Source organism: Aedes albopictus, chromosome 1 (genome assembly GCF_035046485.1).
Source record: "Aedes albopictus strain Foshan chromosome 1, AalbF5, whole genome shotgun sequence".
NCBI lineage: Eukaryota > Metazoa > Arthropoda > Insecta > Diptera > Culicidae > Aedes > Aedes albopictus.
Genome location: NC_085136.1, coordinates 28192603 through 28217590, shown reverse-complemented (window position 1 = coordinate 28217590; position 24988 = coordinate 28192603). Strand labels below are relative to the sequence as shown.

General features: G+C 43.6%; 1 protein-coding gene across 1 annotated transcript in view; it reads left to right on the top strand.

The window, feature by feature from the left end:
- Positions 1-237: 237 nt before the first annotated feature.
- The window catches only part of LOC109428423 (gamma-aminobutyric acid receptor subunit beta-like), a 123729-nt gene continuing 98978 nt past the window's right edge, over positions 238-24988 (top strand). Inside the window, exon 1 of the mRNA XM_062844281.1 lies at positions 238-947. The gene's annotated coding sequence lies outside the window, so the exon portion shown is untranslated. The remainder of the gene's footprint in view (positions 948-24988) is intronic.

The following is a 24988-nucleotide window of genomic DNA, read 5'->3' as shown; positions in this document are numbered from 1 at the left end:
ATTTTGATCCGAACCTAGGACATTCACACAAGATAAAATTCTCCTTTAGCCACCCTTCACCATCCCCATCCACGCCCACATCATATCTGTCAGCTTTCGAACCCTGCAACCATCTGTCAAAAGCGGAAGCGTTTTATCCCCAAAAAGAGGGCTCCACCAAGCGTGTCAGATAAACGAGAGCGAGAACGAGAGCTTCTCTCATTTTCCGTTCATCAGCCATGCAGCATCCCCTATACTAACTATGATCCGCGCTGCTGTTTTGGGGGAGCAAGCATTGTGTTTTCCGAGGCCTGCTTGCTGCCATCATCATCGCCAGATGATTGAATCCTAGTAGGCAGGCCAAACAGCTCGCCGAGGAGACTCGCACACTAGGATTCGCGCGTGGTGGAGGACTGTGAAGAAAATCCCAGCTGAATAGTGGTGGCGGCTGCTAATCCGCGTTCTGATTGTGGGAAAAACCTGAGGGCGGTGAAAAAATCGAAAATATGGATCTGTGTCGAGTGTGGTCGTGGTGTGTGGTGAAGCGGTGTGGTGCATCTTTTTGAGGTCATTTGAAAGCGAACCATATTAGGGAGAAATTGGCATTGTTATTTGAAATGGTAATTTGATGGGACGCGGGCGGGAGGTCATTTTCCACGATGTGTATCATTGTCACCGCTGTCGAACGAAGAAGAAGTGAGTGCCCCCCCCCATCATCGTCCGAGGGAGTTATTTCGTTGTGTCGGTCGGTTCTGATTAGCTGAAACAGAAGTCGTCGAAAGTTGATTTGACTTTCATAAGAGGATAATTACTGAAGCGGAACGGAACATTAAATAGACTGTCGTCGCAGTTGTTGGTTTTGCGCGCGGGTCGGAGGTGATGGGACGAGATTGGCGGGCGTCCGGAATGGATTATCGGATGTGAAAATAGCAGACCCATTATGGTTCGCAGTCGGAGAGAAAGAGACGGTAAGTTCCCGAGAACAGCAGCAGCGAGTTGAAACACGTCGAATTAATTAACAAATTCAAATTGCGGGAGGTTTTCGGGGAATTTGAGGCGCCCATTCGAGGGAGGAGGAGGAGAGCAAGGGATCGACATGCTCTTGTGACTAATGGCAACAAGGAACCCACTACAGGGTGAGGGACAGAGGTCGACGAGGAGCGAGTGTGAAATTTTTAATAAAATTATTGATTGAAAAATGAGGATGTGAAGTAAGAGTGCGCCGATATATAGGACTTTTCGATGATGAACGGTTCGCTCCGCGTCGTTGTAACTACATGGCGACCGATATGAGTGGTCCCGTCGTAGCAGGCGGGAAATGATGCGCTTGGGTGGTGGGATGAGGGAGGATGTTGCCGTTCGTCATTTACTTGTTCCCTTCGTCCTTGTTAGTCGTTGTCGCTCGAGGTTTTGTTGCTTTTGTCAGCTGGCTTTGTTCGAGCGGTGCAATAATGTGCTGGACCATTTTAGTGCACTTCCGAAGTAATTTGTCAATTAATTTTTGGCTCTTATGATACTTTGCGAAGCTGTGCAGAGAATCTGTTTTGAAACGATACAGAATAATGGCCTATACACTAGTTTTAGATTGTTTTATGATGACACTTTTGCATCTGAACATTAAGGGGATTCACTAAACAGTGTAAATAACTGCGTAAGCCATGAGTTTCTCATTACTGAAATGTTTCATTAAATTGCTATGAAATTAGGGGGATTCACTTAACAGCGTAAACCGCTCATAGAAGTTTATTCTGATTAAACGTCGCAACCACCAAGGCAATCTTTGATTATTTCATTCGCAATATCATGAAACATTTCAAATAACAGAAAACCATGGCTTACAGCAGCAATTTAAACTGTTTAGTGAGTCTCCTTTTTATCTAATATTGCCTAGGTAATCGCTACGTTTAATCAGGATATTATGATATTATTTAATCAGCGGTTTGTGCAGTTAATCTGAGCCGCTTTGAAGTGCACGCGAAAAAGTTTGGATTTATATCGACTTCATTTTCACTTTACTTTCAAACTACACACCAATGAGCTATTTATGCAAAAATAGCAATAGTATCATGGTACACTGAAACCCCAATTTACGCTCAAATCGGCGGGAGCGTAAATTGGGGGAGGGTAACTTGGGGGGAGTACTATTTGGGAATAGGACAGATCGGTGAAGTACTAGATTTGTAGTAATGAGCTGAATTTTAGTATGGTGAGAAGGTCAATTCTCCGTTTCTGCAATAAAATGGTGCAAAAAGCGTGGGTATTATGATTCCTTGCCCAATTTGATGCTGTTTGAGCAAAACTTTGGGCAACAGTGTTGCTGTTTTCTCCATTTCTTGCAACATAAACAACATAGTTATCCAAATTTTTGCTCAAGCGGCATCAAATTAGACAAGGAATCATAATACCCACGCTTTTGGCACCATTTCATTGCAGAAACGGATAATTGACCTTCTCACCATACTAAAATTCAGCTCATTACTACAAATCTAGCACTACACCGCACGTTCCCCATTAGGGTACGGCCAGAGTGGACGCGTCACGCGGCGCGATGCGGAAATTTGCACGCAAAGGAATAACAATCAATAATAAGGAGCTGTCTGTCAAATCGTATGGGAAAACCACGTCGCGTCGCGTGACGCGTCCACTCTGGTCGTACCCTTAGTGCGTAAATCGGGGGAGTGTTTTTTGTCAGTTTTATAATTTGTTTGTGAAGATTGAAATCACAAATTTTTTATCCTGTGAAAAGGTTATGAGTTATTCAGTTACAATCAATAATTTGGCAGTTTCTCTAAGTTCAGTGGTTTCCAACCAAGTGGTCATGGGCCAAGCGAATTTTTCAAGAATAAAAGGTGTGCCCTTCAGGGAGTATGTATGTACTTATCACAATGTAGTTGTATTGCAAAGATCAGTGGTTCCCAATTTGTGGCCACGTGCCAGAAGAATATTTCAAGTACCGAAAGTGATAGGAAGAAGAGCAAATGTTTTACGGATTGATCATCTCAAGGATCATTATTTATGATATACAGTAAAACCTCCATGAGTCGATATTGAAGGGACCATCGACTCAAGGAAATATCGAGTAGTGTAACAAAAATCCTTTGGGAACCTTTTGGGGGGACCATCCTAGTAGCCCAGAAATTATTTTTCAGTATGGAAAAATTTACCTTTATGAGTCGATATCGTGTCAAAGAACATCGACTCATGGAGGTTCTACTGTAGATATGTTAAAAAATCAGTGGTTTAATCATTTAATCTCTCATCTCATCTCTAATATCATCTCTAATATCATCTCTCATCTCATCTCTCATCTCATCTCTAATCTCATCTCTCATCTCATCTCTCATCTCATCTCTCATCTCATCTCTCATCTCATCTCTCATCTCATCTCTCTTCTCATCTCTCATCTCATCTCTCATCTCATCTCTCATCTCATCTCTCATCTCATCTCTCATCTCATCTCTCATCTCATCTCTCATCTCATCTCTCATCTCATCTCTCATCTCATCTCTCATCTCATCTCTCATCTCATCTCTCATCTCATCTCTCATCTCATCTCTCATCTCATCTCTCATCTCATCTCTCATCTCATCTCTCATCTCATCTCTCATCTCATCTCTCATCTCATCTCTCATCTCATCTCTCATCTCATCTCTCATCTCATCTCTCATCTCATCTCTCATCTCATCTCTCATCTCATCTCTCATCTCATCTCTCATCTCATCTCTCATCTCATCTCTCATCTCATCTCTCATCTCATCTCTCATCTCATCTCTCATCTCATCTCTCATCTCATCTCTCATCTCATCTCTCATCTCATCTCTCATCTCATCTCTCATCTCATCTCTCATCTCATCTCTCATCTCATCTCTCATCTCATCTCTCATCTCATCTCTCATCTCATCTCTCATCTCATCTCTCATCTCATCTCTCATCTCATCTCTCATCTCATCTCTCATCTCATCTCTCATCTCATCTCTCATCTCATCTCTCATCTCATCTCTCATCTCATCTCTCATCTCATCTCTCATCTCATCTCTCATCTCATCTCTCATCTCATCTCTCATCTCATCTCTCATCTCATCTCTCATCTCATCTCTCATCTCATCTCTCATCTCATCTCTCATCTCATCTCTCATCTCATCTCTCATCTCATCTCTCATCTCATCTCTCATCTCATCTCTCATCTCATCTCTCATCTCATCTCTCATCTCATCTCTCATCTCATCTCTCATCTCATCTCTCATCTCATCTCTCATCTCATCTCTCATCTCATCTCTCATCTCATCTCTCATCTCATCTCTCATCTCATCTCTCATCTCATCTCTCATCTCATCTCTCATCTCATCTCTCATCTCATCTCTCATCTCATCTCTCATCTCATCTCTCATCTCATCTCTCATCTCATCTCTCATCTCATCTCTCATCTCATCTCTCATCTCATCTCTTATCTCATCTCTCATCTCATCTCTCATCTCATCTCTCATCTCATCTCTCATCTCACCTCTAATCTAATCTATTATCTCATTTTCATCTAGTCTCTCAATTCATCTCGCATCTTATCTCATATATCACTCATATTTCGTCTCATCTCTCATCTCATCTCAAATCTCATCTCTCATCTCATCTCTTATCTCATTTCTCATCTCTCATCTTTCTCTCATCTCATCTCATCTCTCATCTCATCTCTCATCTCATCATCTCATCTCATCTCATCTCTCATCTCATCTCTCATCTCATCTCTCATCTCATCTCTCATCTCATCTCATCATCTCATTCATCTCTCATCTCATCTCTCATCTCATCTCTCATCTCATCTCTCATCTCATCTCTCATCTCATCTCTCATCTCATCTCTCATCTCATCTCTCATCTCATCTCTCATCTCATCTCTCATCTCATCTCTCATCTCATCTCATCTCATCTCTCATCTCATCTCTCATCTCATCTCTCATCTCATCTCTCATCTCATCTCTCATCATCTCTCAATCTCTCATCTCATCTCTCATCTCATCTCTCATCTCATCTCTCATCTCATCTCTCATCTCATCTCTCATCTCATCTCTCATCTCATCTCTCATCTCATCTCTCATCTCATCTCTCATCTCATCTCTCATCTCATCTCTCATCTCATCTCTCATCTCATCTCTCATCTCATCTCTCATCTCATCTCTCATCTCATCTCTCATCTCATCTCTCATCTCATCTCTCATCTCATCTCTCATCTCATCTCTCATCTCATCTCTCATCTCATCTCTCATCTCATCTCTCATCTCATCTCTCATCTCATCTCTCATCTCATCTCTCATCTCATCTCTCATCTCATCTCTCATCTCATCTCTCATCTCATATCTCATCTCATATCTCATCTCATCTCTCATCTCATCTCTCATCACATCTCCCATCACATCTCTCATCTCATCTCTCATCTCATCTCTCATCTCATCTCTCATCTCATCTCTCATCTCATCTCTCATCTCATCTCTCATCTCATCTCTCATCTCATCTCTCATCTCATCTCTCATCTCATCTCTCATCTCATCTCTCATCTCATCTCTCATCTCATCTCTCATCTCATCTCTCATCTCATCTCTCATCTCATCTCTCATCTCATCTCTCATCTCATCTCTCATCTCATCTCTCATCTCATCTCTCATCTCATCTCTCATCTCATCTCTCATCTCATCTCTCATCTCATCTCTCATCTCATCTCTCATCTCATCTCTCATCTCATCTCTCATCACATCTCTCATCTCATCTCTCATCTCATCTCTCATCTCATCTCTCATCTCATCTCTCATCTCATCTCTCATCTCATCTCTCATCTCATCTCTCATCTCATCTCTCATCTCATCTCTCATCTCATCTCTCATCTCATCTCTCATCTCATCTCAACACCTATATAGCTCCGCATTTTGCGTTTGACCCGATGTTTGCTAGTTTCAGTAAAATTGAAATGGCAATCTCACGTGTCATGCCTTGAGCCCCAAAATGTTTTGATAAAACTGCTTGTTTGCAGCCTTGCTATTCCCAAATCTTGGTGGGATTATACTGTCAAGTTTATTCCGTAAGTGGATAATGCATCGTATGAAGATCAGACCTATCAGTTTGACATGTTTCTTTTGAAATGATTAGAACGCTTTGTCGAGCATCACACCCGTGATGTATTTCTGGCAAACATGCCTCTCCATGGGAACCAACATGCTTACCACTGTACCAACACTGGAAAGTCCACTGTGATTCGTTTACACAATGTTGTTTACGATATCGGAAAAGCATTCATTCAAAAACAATTTTGTTTGGTTGTTTTCTTGGATTTCCAGGATACCTTTGAACTCGTACCTTTCGATTCCATATTGGAAGCCACAATGATTGTCCTATTTATCTTTCAATCATTTCCAATTGGATTTACCAAATGCTCAAAATCCAACATCTCTTCTCCGCATTACGTCAAGCAGCGATTAAGAAATTGAGTGTTTGTGGATGCCGCCATGTGAGAGTCTTGCCATCACTTTTGAAGAATCTCGTAACAGAAACGCAATTAAGATAACTCAATGTGGTTTTCCTACTTATGATTTTGTCCATCACAAGCCTCAACAAGCTGCTTCATTAGTATATCTTAGCTGAGAATCTGACTGTGGAATTTTCAATCATTTGATATGTAACTACCCAGTTTTTACGCAACTGCGTTTCCGAGTACTCGGTAAACACTTGATTAAGTGAAACTGACCTAAGAAGCCTGAATCTTCAGGATGTTTTGTTGTTCTGAACCCGTTGTGGCAAGTAGCTATAGGCTAATTTTACGCTTTATGCGTTTTATACTGTGCCTTTTTCAGGGCGCTGTTTAAACACGTTGTGGTACGCTTATGCGATTATGTCGAACCTATTCCATTGCATTCCCTTTCCCTATCCCATCCCTTATTCCTCCCTTCCCTCTCCCTCAGGTAAATGATGAATAAGCTCGTATTCATGGTGATGGCACAAATTTACCAAATGGAGGAGAACGTGCCTCTGGAGCCGACCTACTGATACCTGATACCCTAACCCTCTACCCTACCTTCTACCCTACCTTCTACCCTATCTTCTACCCTACCTTCTATCCTATTCTCTACCCTAGTCTTCTGCCCTACCCTTCAACCCTAAGCCTCTACCCTACCTTCTACCCTACTCTCTACCCTGACCCTCTACCCAGCCCTCATCCCTACCTTCTACCCTACACTCTATCCTAATCATCTACCCTACCCTCTACCCAACCTTCTACCCTACCCTCTACCCTAATCATCTACCCTACCCTCTACCCTAGCCTTCTACCCTACCCTCTGGTTCTATAACATTTACCCGAAAACCATTTACCCGAAAGACATTTACCCGAAAACCATTTACCCGAATGTAACATATACCCGAATGCCAAATACCCGAATGCGACATTTACCCGAACGCGACATTTACCCGAATGCGACACTTACCCGAATGCGACATTTCCCCGAATAGTTTATTACTATGCACAAATTATGATTTTGTAAATAAAGTTCACTTTTTTTGTTCAATTTAAAAAGTGCATGTATTATTTTGTATTGTGGATCAGAAAAGCATTTTGAATATCAAGTTCCTCAAGAGCCCATTTTGTCATTTTTTTTCCTGAAATGATCCGCGATAGGAATTCACAGGGCATATGGTTGAATAAAACTCATAACTGCCGCTTACATTTGTTATGTTAACGCTGTTAGCGTTCACTCTAGATATTTACCCTTCTTTGATTCATATGCTGTTCTTTTGATAAGCAAAGAACAGTTTATTATTTAAAGAAGGGGAAATCTCTGTTTGTAGGCCAAACGATTAGAAAACAGCCCTCGGAAAATCAACATATCATTAGAAAATAATAGGGGTACTCACTAAACAGATGAAATTGCTGCGTAAGCCATGATTTTCTGCTTATTTGAAATGTTTCATGATTTTGCAAATGAAATAATCAAATATTGCCTTGGTGATCGCGACGTTTAATCAGTTTACGCCGTTAAGTGAATCCCCCTAATATTTGACAGAAAAGATTGCAGATTGTTCACCAAACAGAACATCCCATTATTAAAAGAAGGAGTGTAGACTTGGAAACCATCACTTAATCATGTAAGAGCGTAATTTAAAAGAACATCATATAATCGAAACAAGGACAAAACTTATATGCATCCCAACTAACAATGGTAGCTGAATAACAGCTTATTCAATCAAAATTTCAAAAATTAAGCTTATGAATGGCTTATTATTCTATTGTACAGCAACAATGTTTGTTGTGCAGTTAGTAGTTCGAAGGCCAACAAAATATGCAGCAGTGCAACTCGAAAGAACAGCCTTTGAAGAGAAGAAGGGAAAATCTCCGAAGGAGATAATAGTTTGGCCACCAAACAACACAGTGATACTATGTCTGTTAAAGAAACTCTACCCCCTTACCCCGAATGCCATCATAACCTCGAATAGGACATTATTCCTAGGACCCCGAATGGGTCATCACCCCGATAGATACGTATAATAGTTCTCCAAAGGATATAGGTAGAAAGATGGATTCACGGGTCTCATATGGAGTTAGTAGTTCGTCCGCAACAAACTAAATAACATTTCAACTACAAATCGAAAAAGTAGCCTCTTATGAAAAGAATGAATACATTCTATGGAGAAATTACCAGTTTAGTCAGTACCAGCCGAGTGGATAATACTTGCGGTATGGCTGCCAGTTTGTGACCGTGTATATAAGTAGCTAATTTTGCATTTTTTGGGCGACCTCCTGATTAATTCGGATTGGCGTTCGGGATAATTGGATGGAGCCGTAAAACAACAGAATATCAACAAAAATCCTTTGATTAAAATAGCATTGTGACAGCCAGTTAGTCCTGTACCAGAGTGCTTGATGATCACTCAGTCTGATGATTATTAGGTCTAACAAAAGCCTGCTATATGATACCGGGTCATAACATATTTATTATTGACAAATCATATGGGATCAAGTACACATTTTTTTTATTTTTCGGGTAAGTGTCGCATTCGGGTAAATGTCGTATTCGGGTAAATGTCGCATTCGGGTAAATGTCGCATTCGGGTATTTGTCGCATTCGGGTTTTTGTCGCATTCGGGTAAATGACGTTCGGGTAAATGTCATTCGGGTAAATGTCTTTCGGGTAAATGGTTTTCGGGTAAATGTTATAGAACCCTACCCTCTACCCTAACTCTCTCCCTCACTTTCTACCCTACCTTCTACCCTACTCTCTACCCTACCTTCTACCCTACCTTCTACCCTACCTTCTACCCTACCTTCTACCATATTCTCTACCCTAGTCTTCTGCCCTACCCTTCAACCCTAAGCCTCTACCCTACCTTCTACCCTACTCTCTACCCTAACCCTCTACCCACCCCTCATCCCTACCTTCTACCCTACCCTCTATCCTAATCATCTACCCTACCCTCTACCCTACCTTCTACCCTACTCTCTACCCTAACCCTCTACCCAGCCTTCTACCCTACCTTCTACCCTAATCATCTACCCTACCCTCTACCCTGACCCTCTATGTATCATATGTATCATATGTTACTTGTTCCCGAATATGTAAGGTACCCCGGGGCAAGTGAGAATCGGGGGCAAGTGAGACCTATAGCTAGTATTTTTATTATTATTTATTTTTAGGATTAACATTCTTCATGGAAAACATAGGTATCACACCTACGGATACTTTGAATACAAAAAATGTTATTGTTTCAACCATAAAGAGACCATATACGTTATTGTTGTTCATATGTAATTTTCAATTCACTAGGTGAGATTGACGTGCTCTACTACATTCGTCGTTTAAAAATAGATTTGTCATTATACAAATACTTTTTCGGTTTCAGGATAGTATTTGGAGTTCTTGCAAATGATTTCAAGCGAAAAAGCTGTATTTTATTTTTATTTATTACCTTTAGTTTACTGCTTTCACTTGCCCCAGTGCATTTCGCTATCTGGGGTAAGTAGGACCTATGAGAATAAACAAACACAATTTTATGGGTTCATCTCGCCTTGTCCAGCCTAAAATGAAATTAGCACGAAAGTCAATAAAAATTGGCGCGTTAAGTAATCTACTGTTGAATTATACTTGATTACCTCTATTAAGATGATGAAATTCTTGATAAAAATGGTAAAACCTTGGGTAAAACAAAAAAAAATCAAAAGCATGTATTTTTTATGTTTTTCTCTAAATATCTTCCATTATTTTTTCACTTAACGCTGCATAATAAATTCTTTTGAGCATTCAGGAACCGTCCATAAAAAATTAAAATAGGGAAATGACCTTTTCAAAATTCATGATTAAAAAAACATATAATGATCGTAAGATTATGTAAGGGAGAAGATATTACTGAAAATCTCGAAACCCCAGATTTACTTTTGGCGAGATTCATCAACTATATAATATAGAGACCAAGTTTCGAAATCTTTTGTCTCTTCACTTTACGGTGCTTTTTGTATAAAAAATCAATTTATTTTGCATGATCTGCTAGAGTTGATTCAAGTATTTTTCCCCAGCGGTTTTTTATGTGTTACGTAATTTTTGCACGATACCATAAACCTCTTCTTATTTTAATCTCTAAAGATAGTCATTCATATAAGAGATTTATGATTTATGTTACCTTATTTGTTGCAACTTATATGAGGCCTTTGAACAAAAACTCTGAATAGGTCCCACTTGCCCCGTGAAACGCAGTAAATGAAGATCTGCTACACTTTTCATTATATGCATAATATATGGAATTTTAAAATTTTGAAACAGTTTCAATGGACGTTAATAGCTAAAACTAAACCAACAACGTCTTTTGGGTTCATTGAAATTATTTAAAAAAATGTGTTCTGAAATTTTTGGCATGACAAAACCAAATTAGCAATTTTTTAGGTCCCACTTGCCCCGGGGTACCTTACCTAAAACCCCAATTTACGCCTAAGGAGCGTAAATAGGGGGGCGCAAATTGAGTTTGGCGCAAAACAAGTGAGCGTAAATTGGGGTTTTAGTGTATTGTGAATAAGCTTTCTGGAACAATCTGTTCCCAGCCATCTTAGCAAACTACAGCAGAATCACTTGGCATGATACGGGATCTCGCGATGCAGCTGACTTGCTCCGCCGAAGCTCCATTTCTCAATGAGGCAGTATCACCATAGACTAATTTCAAGACCTCGATGTACCAAAGAAACAATTAAATTGTCTGTGTCCAGTCCGGTACCCAATAAATATTCATTACCGTGTATTTTTTCCGTGTAAATTGCCTTTTGTGTAAATTATATTTAGCGTGTTACACCGATCTGACAGTTCTGACAGTAAGGGACTAAACATAAAATACGTAAAGTGGGTACCGAGGATTGTTCACAATCTGCGAACTTGACTGCGGAAAAAAATCGGGACCATGACGCCGCTGGTATCACACTGACCGCCTCATCATGATGCTTGCTGTCACCGATGCTTGCTAGGGGAAGGACACGCAAGGGGATGTTCACACCCCACAGGTATCATGTCGGCCTATGGATTATTTTTATGTCAAAGTAGAGCCGGGAGATTTTAGTCCCCATGGGGTCCACTATACCCGCCACGACACGAATGATTGTATCTTTTGATCACAACTTACTAGAATAATGCTGTCTTCTACAAGTACACTCCCGTTCAAAAGTTTGGGGTCACCCCCTCAAAAACATGTCATTTTTTTAGGCCCATATCTCCGCCAATTTGCGTCCGATTTCAAAACCCTAGATTTCATTCAAAAGATAATAAGTCAAAGAGACTTTGAACATGATTAAAAAGAAACTTTCTCAAAAAATTTTGTATGTAAACTTAACCCAAAGTTGCCAAATTTTCTAAAAAATGAATATAAACTTACGGCAGTGTCGCTGGAAGTTGGGTCGACCAAATTTTAAGATGAGAGCGGTAATATGACCCATTTTCTGTTAGCTTTCAACTGCTTTTTACAGAACTTAGCTAAAACATCTAGAAAAAAAGTTATTAAGTAAATTTATCCTTGATGTCATCGACCAAAAGTTTGGGGTCACCCCTCAATATGATGTATCGGCCAAAAGTTTGGGGTCACTTTCGTAAAACATGGAAAAGTGATTTGGTGATATCTTGGTCATCTATAGTTCAAGTTTAATTATTTTTGGCTCATTTCAAAGATAATTAACTAAATTTACGTTTGATGTCTTTAACTTATCGTATTTAACGATTTTTGTATATAAAAATGTTATGTAAAGTTAACACATTTCACCACGCTTCAAAAAATGAGGCAACTTTACGTTAAGTTTTAGTATGTAAATTTCAACAAATATGTGTGGTTCAATGTCTATGCAGTAAGATCATTCATTTTGTTTCAAATAAGCCAAGAAGAATTAAAATTGAATGAAAGATGACAAAGATATCAACAAATCACTTTTCCATGTTTTACGATAGTGACCCCAAACTTTTGGCCGATGACATCAAGAATTAATTTACTTAATAACTTTTTTTCTAGATTTTTTAGCTAAGTTCTGTAAAAAGCAGTTGAAAGCTAATAGAAATTGGGTCATATTACCGCTCTCATCTTAAAATTTGGTCGACCCAACTTCCAGCGACACTGCCGTAAGTTTATATTCATTTTTTAGAAAATTTGGCAACTTTGGGTTAAGTTTACATACACAATTTTATGAAAAAGTTTCTTTTAAATCATGTTCAAAGTTTCTTTGATTTTTTATCTTTTGAATGAAACCTAGGGTTTTGAAATCGGACGCAAATTGGCGGAGATATGGGCCTAAAAAAATGACATGTTTTTGAGGGGGTGACCCCAAACTTTTGAACGGGAGTGTATGTTTAATAGACCAAGGACAATCTTATGTCGAACACATTGAATCGCAATTAGCCTAGTTGATGGCGCTAGTTTACATTCAAATTATAGATTAAAGTTATTTTTAACTAGTTTATCTTGAGTTTCTGAATACCTAAAGTTTTTTTTTTACGACGGTTGAGAACAAACTTGTTAGAATCCCAAAATTGCGGCTACAATGGCCAGCTATAATCATAAATGAGCAGGAACAACATAAAACAATGCACTTTTGTTTGAAGTGTGCCTCTTGAGATTTATGCACCTGAAGTTCTGATGCACTGTTGAAGGGGATTTCAAGACGTTTGTCCTTAACCTTCACGTCCCGACCCCCCCACAACTCGTTATCAAAATGCTGGCATTTCATCAATTTTCATCCAATTATTTTGAAGTCACCCTCAATCGATCATAAAGTAGTGCTAGTTTATTATACTCAAGTGGCCATGCAATATCCGGAACCATTCCGGGAATATTCCGGATTGTGCTGGGGTCAGGGGGGTGCCAAAATGGCTAAAAGTGATTAGGCCGGAACAAATCCCATTTTCTTCTTTTGTCACATTGCTTGTTGAGTCGTCAAGGGGGGGCATGATAAATAATAAACGATTTTGATGAGAAGTTACCCAAACAATTAGGCAAAATCATCAAACTCATCGGATTTATAATGAAATTTTCTCGGCGACTCTAATTTCACTATAAAATTTTTAAATTTGTTGAACAATTTATTTGTGTCCCCCCTCAAAATGTCGTTTTCCTACCATAATTTTCCGAGGGGGCGGTGACATAAGAGAAAATCGAAATTTGTGTCAGCCTTATTCCGTGTGCTATTGTGTTTGAACCATCGATTTTCAATGAAATTTTTGTTGCGAACAGTTAAAAACAAATGCGATAACCAGATTTGGATAAGTTGACCTATCCGGATCCCCGTGACAGGTTCCGCGGGGCCTCATTTGGGGACACTTCCGGTTTTTAACCTAAACAGGCCGAGCCACATATCAATCTTCATGATTTCGAACGACTGAATTAGAAACGATAGACTGATGTTTGTATCAAGTAATATGGCTATCCCAAAACATCTAGCACAGCATCCACGGGGGGTGTCATCGGGGACATGTCTCGTTTGCAATCAAAACATGCCGTGCTTTCTTTTGGTATCGTTTCAAGGGGCTTCAGGACGTTTCAGGGATGTTTCAGAAGGATATTTCAGGTGGTTACAGAATGTTTCAGGAGGTTTCAGCTAGACTTTTTGGGCGTTTCGATGCATATCAGGGTGTTTGAAGGAGTTTAGGACGATTTAGAGACATTTCAGACGCGTTTGGGGAGGGGGAGGGGGGTTGTTGGCTTCTGAGGCTCCAGGATGTTGTAGGTAGACTTGTTGAAGGTGCGACTGCAAACCCCAGCATGCCATGACTTTTATATGTAATTTGAATTTTTGAATAAAAGTATTAGTTGTTATTTGACCGTCTAGCAATCAAGTTGTTTTATTGCATTCGGTCCGACCTACGGCCACATCCCATAGGTTATGGGCCATTTGGAAGAAAATTTCAAAAAATTTCAAGTTTTATAGTTTCCTCAAGATTTTTTTACGATCCCGATATGGACGGAAGCAAGTTCGGCCTGGAGAAGCTGAAGAGCGGCGGCTACGAATGCTGGCAATTCAAGGTGGAGATGCTGCTGGTGCGCGAAAACCTTTGGAAACACGTGACGGAGGCCGCCCCAGAACCTCTGACGGACGCGTGGAAGGACGGAGACGCCAAAGCACGGGCCACCATCGTTTTGCTGGTCGACGACAGCCAACATCCGCTAATCCGGAACTGCAAGACCGCCAAGGAGACCTGGGAAGAGTTGCGGAAACACCACCAGAAGACGACGATGTGCACCCGCGTGTCGTACCTGAAAAAGCTGTGCAAAGCTGAGTACGCCGACGACGGGGACATGGAGGGCCATCTGTTCCGCATGGAGGAGCTGTTCGCTAGCCTCGCAAACGCCGGACAGGAGCTGGAGCCCAGTTTGAAGGTGGCGATGGTGCTGAAGAGCATGCCGGATTCGTTCGACATCCTGACGACAGCGTTGGAAAGCCGTTCCGACGACGAGCTCACCGTGGAGCTGGTGAAGCGAAAGCTGCTGGATGAAGCGCAGAAGCGAGCCGAAAAAAGCCACCGAGGTGAGTCGATTCTGCGTGCTGGTGGGGACAAAAAGTCAATTGTCTGCCACAATTGCCACAAGCCCGGACATTTCAAGCGCGAATGCCCAGCGTCAAGAGCTGGACGAGAACCCACAAATGGCGGTGCTAGTCAAAGCCACGTGTCGAAGAAAAAATCGAAACCGAAGGCGACGGTTGGCATGGCAACGCCATTCGCATTCATGGTTGCTGCGACCGAGAGAGCTTCGAACGTGTGGATTGTCGACTCTGGAGCAACATCGCACATGTGCTGTGACCGTGCGTTTTTCGACGAGATGAAGCCAAGCACGGGGATTTCCATCACGCTGGCCGATGGAAACGAGACGTTGGTGAGAGGTGTCGGTTCGGGGCGCCTATTCTGCCAGGATGAAGAAGGTAAGCCACAAGAAATTATTCTTTCCGAAGTGTTCTACGTCCCGGATTTGGAGTCGAACCTGATATCGGTCGGAAGGCTGGTAGCGAAAGGAGCCGAGGTAATATTTTCTGGTCGCCGGGGGTGTGTCATCCAACGTGACGGGATTGTCGCAGCAGTAGCGAAGAAAATCGGCGGGCTCTACCACTTGAAGACTGCTAAGGAGTGCGGTATGGTTGCGTCCCTCCACAGTAAAAATTGCATCCACCACTGGCACCGCAAATTAGGCCACCGTGATCCTGATGCAATACATCGAGCGGCGCATGACGGCTTGGCTACCGGCGTGAACATCCAAAAATGTAGCGTGTTCCAAACGTGCGAGTGCTGCGTCGAAGGTAAGATATCTCGGCTGCCATTTCCGAGGAAGGAGGACCGACAATCTGCGAAGGTGCTGGACATTATCCACACGGACATCTGTGGGCCGATGAACACCGTGTCGCCTGGTGGTTCGCGGTATTTCCTCACGATGATTGACGATCACAGCCGGTACACCGTCGTGTATTTCCTCAAGAAGAAGTCGGAAGCTGCGGATGTAATAGAGGATTACGTGAGTATGGTTAAAAATCGATTTGGAAGATGTCCGACTGTTATTCGTTCCGACCAGGGAGGCGAATACAAATCGAAGCGTTTGGGACGATTCTATCGTGTCAATGGGATCGCTCCCCAGTACACGGCTGGCTACGCACCGGAGCAAAACGGTGTCGCGGAGAGGAAAAACCGTTCGATCGTCGAGATGGCTCGATGCATGCTGATCGACGCGAAGATGGGCTACGAGTTCTGGGCGGAAGCGGTCAACACGGCCGTGCATCTGCAGAATATGCTACCATCGAGGTCCGTCAAGAGGACACCCTTCGAGCTCTGGTTTGGGAAGAAACCGGATTACGGACGATTGCACATTTTTGGGTGCACTGCGTTCGTTCACATTCCTCAAGATAAGCGAAGCAAGTTGGCACCGAAAGCGCAAAAGTTGACGTTCGTCGGCTACTCGGACTGCCACAAGGCGTTCCGCTTCATCGACAAAGCGACGAAGAAGGTAGTCATCAGTCGTGATGTACGTTTCGTGGAAATGGAGGACGACATCGAAAACGAGGGTTCGACGCACCGGTCACCGTCAGCGACGATGGTGGAGTACGAGTCAGTGCTTTCACGACCAGCTGTGGAAGACGAATCCGATGATGATGATGCCTCGGTTCAGGAGGAGTACGAGTCCGATTCCTCATCTTACGACTCACCGTGTGAAGATGTGCTCGACGACGATGATTGCCATGGCAACGGAAATGAAGAAGAAGAAGAGATGCCACTCCGGCGTTCTACTAGAAGCACGATGGGACAGAAACCAGTTCGATTCCGGGAGACCACCGGCATGGCGCGCAAGCTTGTGGCGGAACCGAGAAGTTTCGCTGAAGCAGTCAACGGTCCAGAGGCGGCGCAGTGGCGTGCTGCAATGGATGATGAAATCAAGTCACTAAAGATGCACGGTACCTGGAAGCTGGCGAATCTGCCCGCTGATCGCAAACCCGTAGGCAGCAAGTGGATTTTCAAGCGCAAGGTCGACGAGAATGGCAACGTTGCGCAGTACAAGGCCAGACTGGTTGCGCAAGGATTCTCCCAGAAATTCGGGACGGACTTCGACGAGGTGTTCGCCCCGGTAGTGCGACAGGTAACGTTCAGGGCGTTGCTCACAGTTGCCAGTGCGAAGAACATGCTGGTGAAACATGCAGACGTCAAGACGGCCTACCTCAACGGCGACCTGGATGAGACGGTCTACATGCGGCAACCGCCCGGCTACGAGGTGGGTGACAAGAGCTCCGTATGTTTGCTGCAGAAGAGTCTGTACGGTCTCAAGCAAGCGGGACACGTGTGGAACCGGAAATTTGATGGCGTCCTGAAGCAGCTAGGCTTCACGCAGTCAGCGAACGATCCGTGCTTGTACGTTCGACGACGAGGCAACCAGTGTACGTATCTGGTCGTGTATGTGGACGATATGGTCATCGCTTGCCACACCGAAGAAGAGTACGCCGAACTGATGACAGCTCTAAACCGCAGCTTTACGGTAAAATCGTTGGGGGATATTAGCCATTTCCTGGGCATCCAAGTCCGACGCAGCGAGGAGCAGTTTTCCCTCAGTCAACGGATCTACATCCAGACGTTGTTGGAGCGTTTTGGGCTGACCGAAGCGAAGTCGTCGAAGATTCCTTTGGACCCTGGCCACCTGCAACAAAAGGAGGAGAGTGAGAAGCTGCCAAACAATCACCAGTACTCAAGCTTGATTGGTGGTTTGTTGTATGTGGCAGTGAACACCCGACCGGACATCGCGATCAGCGTATCGATCCTTGGCCGATCAGTGAGCAACCCGTCACAGGCGGATTGGATGGAGGCGAAACGAATCCAGGATCACGAGCTTGTACTGGGGCCAGGACAAGCGAGCATGGAGGTCTACGTCGACGCCGACTGGGCCGGTGATACGAAAACCCGGAAGTCGAATTCCGGATTCTTGGTGACGTTCGGTGGTGGACTAATCCACTGGGCATCCCGGAAGCAAACATGTGTTGCGTTGAGCAGCACCGAAGCGGAATTTGTAGCGCTCGCCGAGTGCTGCCAAGAGGTGCAGTGGATCGACCGGTTGCTGAGCGATTTCGACGTGAACGTAGCGAAGCCAATTCGTATTCATGAGGACAACCAATCGTGCATGAAGCAGCTGGAATCCGGTAAGGTAAACAACCGATCGAAGCACATCGACACGAAGTACCATTTCGTCCGCCAGATGTACCAAGAAGGCAAGATCTCGGTGCAGTACTGTCCAACCGACAGCATGGTTGCCGATATGCTTACGAAGCCATTGACCAACCAGAAGATGACGAGATTCCGCGTGGCAGCTGGTGTTCTTCCGTCGAGGAGGAGTGTTGAAGGTGCGACTGCAAACCCCAGCATGCCATGACTTTTATATGTAATTTGAATTTTTGAATAAAAGTATTAGTTGTTATTTGACCGTCTAGCAATCAAGTTGTTTTATTGCATTCGGTCCGACCTACGGCCACATCCCATAAGACTTCCTTAAATGCCTCTGAACTCCCTCCAAAACCTGTTCGGCCATCATGTAAAGCACCTGAATTTCTCCGAAGCCCCCGAAAACACCTATGTAACGACTCGGAATCCCATTGCAACACGCCTAAAAGTCCACCTGAAACATCCTGCAGCCCCCTGAAAACGCCTCTGAAACCTCCATGAAACGCCCTGTAACCAGCGCTGCTGCTGGTTGTGACCTTCTCATTCTTCATTACACTACAAAACCTAGTCTAGTCTTCATTACACTACAAAACCTAACCTCAAAAATGCTTGACAATGTATCTTTAAAATAACTAAAACTGCCGCAATGGAATGAACAGATAGCGCCACCGTAGCCTTGTGTGTTTGACATAACTCCACTGCTGTCACAGTGCAATGGTAATGCCCATCAGGCCCGTGCACAGAAGTGGCGTCAAGGGGGGGGGGGGGGGGTTCCCAATTTCGGTAAAAGGCGGAGGGGCGCCTGGTGTATGGAGCGTCGGTAATGGAGGGGTTTAACAACCAAAATCCCCCCCCCCCCCTTTCTTAGTGCACGGGCTTAATGTCCATATACGGTAGCGTCTCTGTTTACATGCGGTGAACCCTAGAAAAGTTGGCTTCAATGATCTATTCTCAGGTCACTTGACGGACCACACACAAGGCAAAAATATCACTTTACCGAGCTTGATGTCATCCTCTCTCTGCTCATGTTACATCTGTCATGTGTAATAAAGAATGACGATGACCAGTTGGCTTAGTCATCGTCACAAGATGAAGCCAGCATTCGTGCGCTTCGTCATGTCGTTTCGCAATGGTTAAGCGTCATGACAGAAACTTCAACATTGTCTTGAAATTGAAATTTTCACCTGGTTCAAGCAAATTTTCGCTAGTCATTGTATTTAACGGACATATATTCATGATTCAAAGAAGTCAAACTGTAACAAAACTCATCAATGTACTGTAGTAATAAGCTTGTATTTCTTAGGGAGTTCCTTACGTAGTTTCTCCTGAAGTTCCTCCCGGAGTTCCTCCAGGTATTCCTTCGGGAGTTCCTCACGTAGTTTCTCCAGAAGTTCCTCCCGAAGTACCTTCCGGAGTTCCTCCCGGAGTGCCTCCCGAAGTTCCTCCCGAAGTTCCTCCCGGATTTCCTCCCGGAGTTCCTCCCGGAGTTCCTCCCGGAGTTCCTCCCGGAGTTCCTCCCGGACTTCCTCCCGTTCCTCTAAGTATTCCTTCGGGAGTTCCTCACGTAGTTTCACCAGAAGTTCCTCCCGAAATACCTTACGGAGTTCCTCCCGAAGTACCTTACGGAGTTCCTCCCGGAGTGCCTCCCGAGGTTCCTCCCGGAGTGCCTGCCGAAGTTCCTCCCGAAGTTCCTCCCGGAGTTCCTCCCAGAGTGCCTCCCGAAGTTCCTCCCGGAGTTCCTCCCGGAGTTCCTCCCGCAATTCCTCCCGCAATTCCTCCCGGAGTTCCTCCTGGAGTTCCTTCCGGAGTTTCGCCCGGATTTCCTCCCGGAGTTCCTCCCGTTCCTCTAGGTATTCCTTCGGGAGTTCCTCACGTAGTTTCTCCAGAAGTTCCTCCCGAAGTACCTTCCGGAGTTCCTCCCAGAGTGCCTCCCGAAGTTCCTCCCGAAGTTCCTCCCGGAGTTCCTCCCGGAGTTCCTCCCGGAGTTCCGCCCGGAGTTCCTCCCATTCCTCCAGGTATTCCTTTGGGAGTTCCTCACGTAGTTTCTCCAGAAGTTCCTCCCGAAGTACCTTACGAAGTTCCTCCCGGAGTGCCTCCTGAAGTTCCTCCCGGAGTTCCTCCCAGGATGCCTCCCGAAGTTCCTCCCGGAGTTCCTTCCGGAGTTCCTCCCGGAGTTCCTCCCGCAGTTCCTTCTGGAGTTCCTCCTGGGGTTCCTCCCGGAGTTCCTCCCGGAGTTCCTCCCGGAGTTCCTCCCGGAGTTCCTCCCGGAGTTCCTCCCGGAGTTCCTCCCGGAGTTCCTCCCGGAGTTCCTCCCGGAGTTCCTCCCGGAGTTCCTCCCGGAGTTCCTCTCGGAGTTCCTCCCGGAGTTCCTCCTGGAGTTCCTCCCGGAGTTCCTCCCGGAGTTCCTTCCGGAGTTCCTCCCGGAGTTTCGCCCGGAGTTCCTCCCGTTCCTCTAGGTATTCCTTCGGGAGTTCCTCACGTAGTTTCTCCAGAAGTTCCTCCCGAAGTACCTTACGGAGTTCCTCCCGAAGCTCCTCCCGAAGTTCCTGCCAGAGTGCCTCCCGAAGGTCCTCCCGGAGTTCCTCCCGCAGTTCCTCCCGGAGTTTCTCCCGGAGTTCCTCCCGTTCCTCTAGGTATTCCTTCGGGAGTTTCTCACGTAGTTTCTCCAGAAGTTCCTCCTGAAGTACCTTACGGAGTTCCTCACGGAGTGCCTCCCGAATTTCCTCCCGGAGTTCCTCCCAGAGTGCCTCCCGGAGTTCCTCCCGGAGTTCCTCCCGGAGTTCCTTCCGGAGTTCCTCCCGGAACTCCTCCCGAAATTCCTCCCGTTCCTCCAGACATGTCCAAACACTGCACTGCACGAGGAGTCGATGCTCAAACACACCACCGTGGGTGCCAAGCCACCACCTAGCTCTCCGTGCTTCAGAACGAACACGCACCGTGTCTGGCTCAACACCGGTGTCGGTGGCGGTGCTCAGGCACTGGGCACGGTGTTTGACGCTTCGGGTAACACGGAGCCCGAGTGTTTCCGATTAGCAAAACACTCGTGCGAGTTCAAGCGCTCGGTGCCGTTCATTCTCCAGCACCAGTTGCAAATGCTACTGGTCGACGACAAGAGTGAAGTACTTGGCGGCTCCTTTTGTGTCTTTCTCGTCTCTTCTGACTCAGTGGCTCTGATGCAGCCAAGCTACCACGCACTGTGGCCGAGCTCACTGCTTTGGTGTTTCATACAATCGGAAACACTCGGCCTCCGTGCCTAACCAAAACTGAAACACGGAGCCAAAACTGAGGCTCGAGTTATAACACCGACACGAGTGTTTCGCCAGTCGCACTGCGTGTTCATCAGTAGAAGCTGAACGAAGGTGGTGATATGAACACACACGATGGTGTGTTTACGGGCAAACACGCCACCGGTGCGGCACGGTTTGGTGTTTTGCCCATGTCTGCGTTCCTCTAGGTATTCCTTCGGGAGTTCCTCCCGGAGTTCATCCCGTAGTTCCTCCTGGAATTTCGCTCGAAGTTCCTCTCGAAGTTCCTCCTGAAGCTCCTCCCGAGGTACATCCTGAAGTACCTTCCGGAGTACCTCGCGGAGTTTCTTCCGGAGTTCCTCCAGGAGTTCCTCCAGGAGTTCCTTCAGAAGTTCCACCAAGAGTTCTTCCAGGAGTTCCTCCCGAAGTTCTACTATGAGTTCCTCCCGAAGTTTCTCCCGAAGGTTCTCCCGGAGTTTTTCCCGGATTTCCTCCAGGAGTTCCTCCCGGAGTTCCTCCAAGAGTTTTCCAGGAGTGCCTCCCGAAGTTCCACCAAGAGTTCCTTCCAGAATTACTCCAGAAGTTCATCCAGAAGTTAATATCATTTGATAATAGTTTAAGCTTTGATACAGTGGAGCGGACCTGGTGTGTAGTAAATCGTATGTCTTTCAGTCCGAGGAACTGGGATGGAATCCCACGCCCGACAAAATCACTAGGAAACTAAAGCGTGGATCCCGAGCCTAACCTAGGGTTAAAAATGTCGTTAAGTCAGATAGCAAAAACTTTGATAATAGAAACGTGAAAACAACGCCAAGTACAGGGGATAGACAAAATCTGTATCTAAACGAGCATGACGTCATGATTCCAACAACAACAATCGAACGCATGACATCATATTTAACACTTGAAACACTCAGTGATGTCCACGTATCTATGTTTACTCTACTATCTATACCCATGATGTTTGTGTAGCTAAAAAATATTATACTAATTTGGATTTTTTTTTGCAATTAAAAAAAATTGTACGCAACGCGTTGCAAAAGTCGATTTTTTTCAGAACCCGTCGTATTTATCCAACTCTGCAAGCCTCGTTGAATAAATGTACAACTCGAGCTAAAAAATCATCGTTTTGCAACTTGTTGCATAAATTACTATTTCCTACATGTTGAACGGGTACTTTGACTTGGCTAGTGACTTGAAAGTAGTCTAGTTTTGTGATGTCTACACTTACGCAGCAATAACTTGGAAGACTCCTAGAAAATGATGGAAACGACTATTTTTATATTTTTTTGTCACGATCAATATTTTCAACGAATCGTAGATGCATTACAAGTATGGGAGCGAGCAGGCCTACTGTGCAGCGTTATTGAATACGATTGAACAGAACCACATATGGGGAAACTATAATCGTTGGGAGTGACGTTGCTAAGAAAGTTAATGTCACTCCATTAAAGCTCGTCGTCCTGGAATTGGACCGATGACATAGAAATTTCCGCCTAATGTCCTGGCTCGAAAGCCTTGGTTTAGGCATCATAGATCGCCCACTGAAATAAGAAGAAAACAATATGGCAATCCCTTTCCCCAGGCAGTAGTTTTCCGATTTATAAGTAAGCACTTTGGAGCACAAAATTGGCTAAATTGAGAAAATTAGCCTAACATGCTTTGATAAGCACAGTCCCAGAACAATTGCACTTAATTTAAATAATTGTTGGGCACATTCAATCAACGATTTTCTTTTTTTTTTTTTTAATTTTTAGCGCAATAGTTTTTTCTGTCAAACTGTTGCGCTAAAAATGAAAAAAAAAAGAAAATCGTTGATTGAATTGAATTTGCCCGAACACACGCAACAAAATATTTCACGTCCGTTCTCTTCCATGGCACACTACGATCCCTGGACTTGGCTAGGGACTTAAAACGTCAGAAAACCTAATAAGTAGGAAAAATTCTGCCAGGGACAGCTAGTTTGATTTACAAAAGGTTTTATTGTGGTTGACAACAATTCTTTAAATAAAGGGCACCTATGTCCACAGCTGTAAAGGTGTGAGCATGGGTATTCAGCATAACCATGGTGAGGGTGGCAGGTTTGATTCCCGATATCTGCCACACGATATACACATGCAAAATGGTATTTGGCAGAGGAAGTTCTTAGTTAATAACTGTGGAAGTGCTCACAGAACACTAAGCTGAAAAGCAGTCTTGTCTCAGTTGGGACTACGAACAATGGCCGGAAGCCGGACAAAACCTCAAAAATCGACTTCATTTTTTTATGTTTCTGATATTTTTCTTCCATTAAGGAAACTTCAACTAAGAAAACCCCAAATTTTCAAGTCATTTGGTCAAAAATTGAGTCTTGTAGATTTTGTCAAATTTGAGGTTTTCTGTGGTATTTTACTAGTGTTTATGATTTTATTTTTTGAGCTTTCTTCATGAGCTCGTTCAAGGGCGTAGCCAGCTTTTCGGCCAGGGGGGGGGGCGAGAACCCTTACACTGAAAACCACTTTGCAGTAACAAGGAGTTCAAATACTTCATCATTAAAAAAAAATAGAAGTGAAGTATGAAAAATGGGTGATTAACAGGAATGGTTCAATGGAAGAATCATATATGATTATAATCCTGAGGAATTCCTCAAGATATTGCTTCAGGAATTTCTTAACAAATGCCATCATGAATTTGAATTTATCCAGCAGTTTCTCCAGAAATTTCTTTAATATTTTTCCAGGTTATTTTAATGTAGATATTCCAGCAGAAATTACCTTCGGAAAACTTGCAGTAATTCCGTTGAGAATACCTTCAGAAATTTCTTCAAAAATTCCTCCAGAAGTTTTATTACGAATTTTACCATGCATTCTTTTGAGAATTTCCCCAGTAATTCTTTACAAATATCATTCTTAATTCCACCAGAAATCCGTTTGAGAAGCTCCAGAAAATACTTTAAGAATTTATCTGGGAATTCTTTCAAAAATTTCATTCAAACTAAGAATAGAGGAATACCCTAAGAAATTTTTGGAGAAATTTCTTCGAAAAATCCTTAAATGAATTCCTTCGGAATTACCGGAAAAAAATCTTTGAAAATTTCTAAAGGAATTCCTTCGGAAATTCCTGGAGGAATATCTTTGGAAGTTGCTAGAGGAATGCATTCAGGAATTTTTAAAGGAATCAATTAAAAAATAATTTCAGGAATTCATTTCGAAAATCCTTGAGGTATTCCACCGGAAATTCCTTGACAAATTCTTCAGAAATTTCTTGAGGAATTCCTTCATTTCTAAAGCTCCTTGAGAAATTCCATAAGACGTCGAGAGTTCTTCTACGATTTCCTTTAGAAGATTCTTCGGGAATTCCTTGAGGAATTTCTTTGAAATAGATTTAGAATATTCCTTGAGGAACTCCTTCGGAGTTTTCTTCCGAAAATTCCTTGAAGAATACCTTCAAAAATTCTTGGAGGAATTCATCCGGAAATTTCTGTGAGAATTCCTTCCCAAATTCCTGAAGCAATTCTTTCGAAAATATTGAAAAAAATCCACTAAAAGTCTCATGAGATATCCCTTCTGAAATTCCATAAGGAATTTCTTTCAAAATCTTTCAAAACATCCTTGAAAAA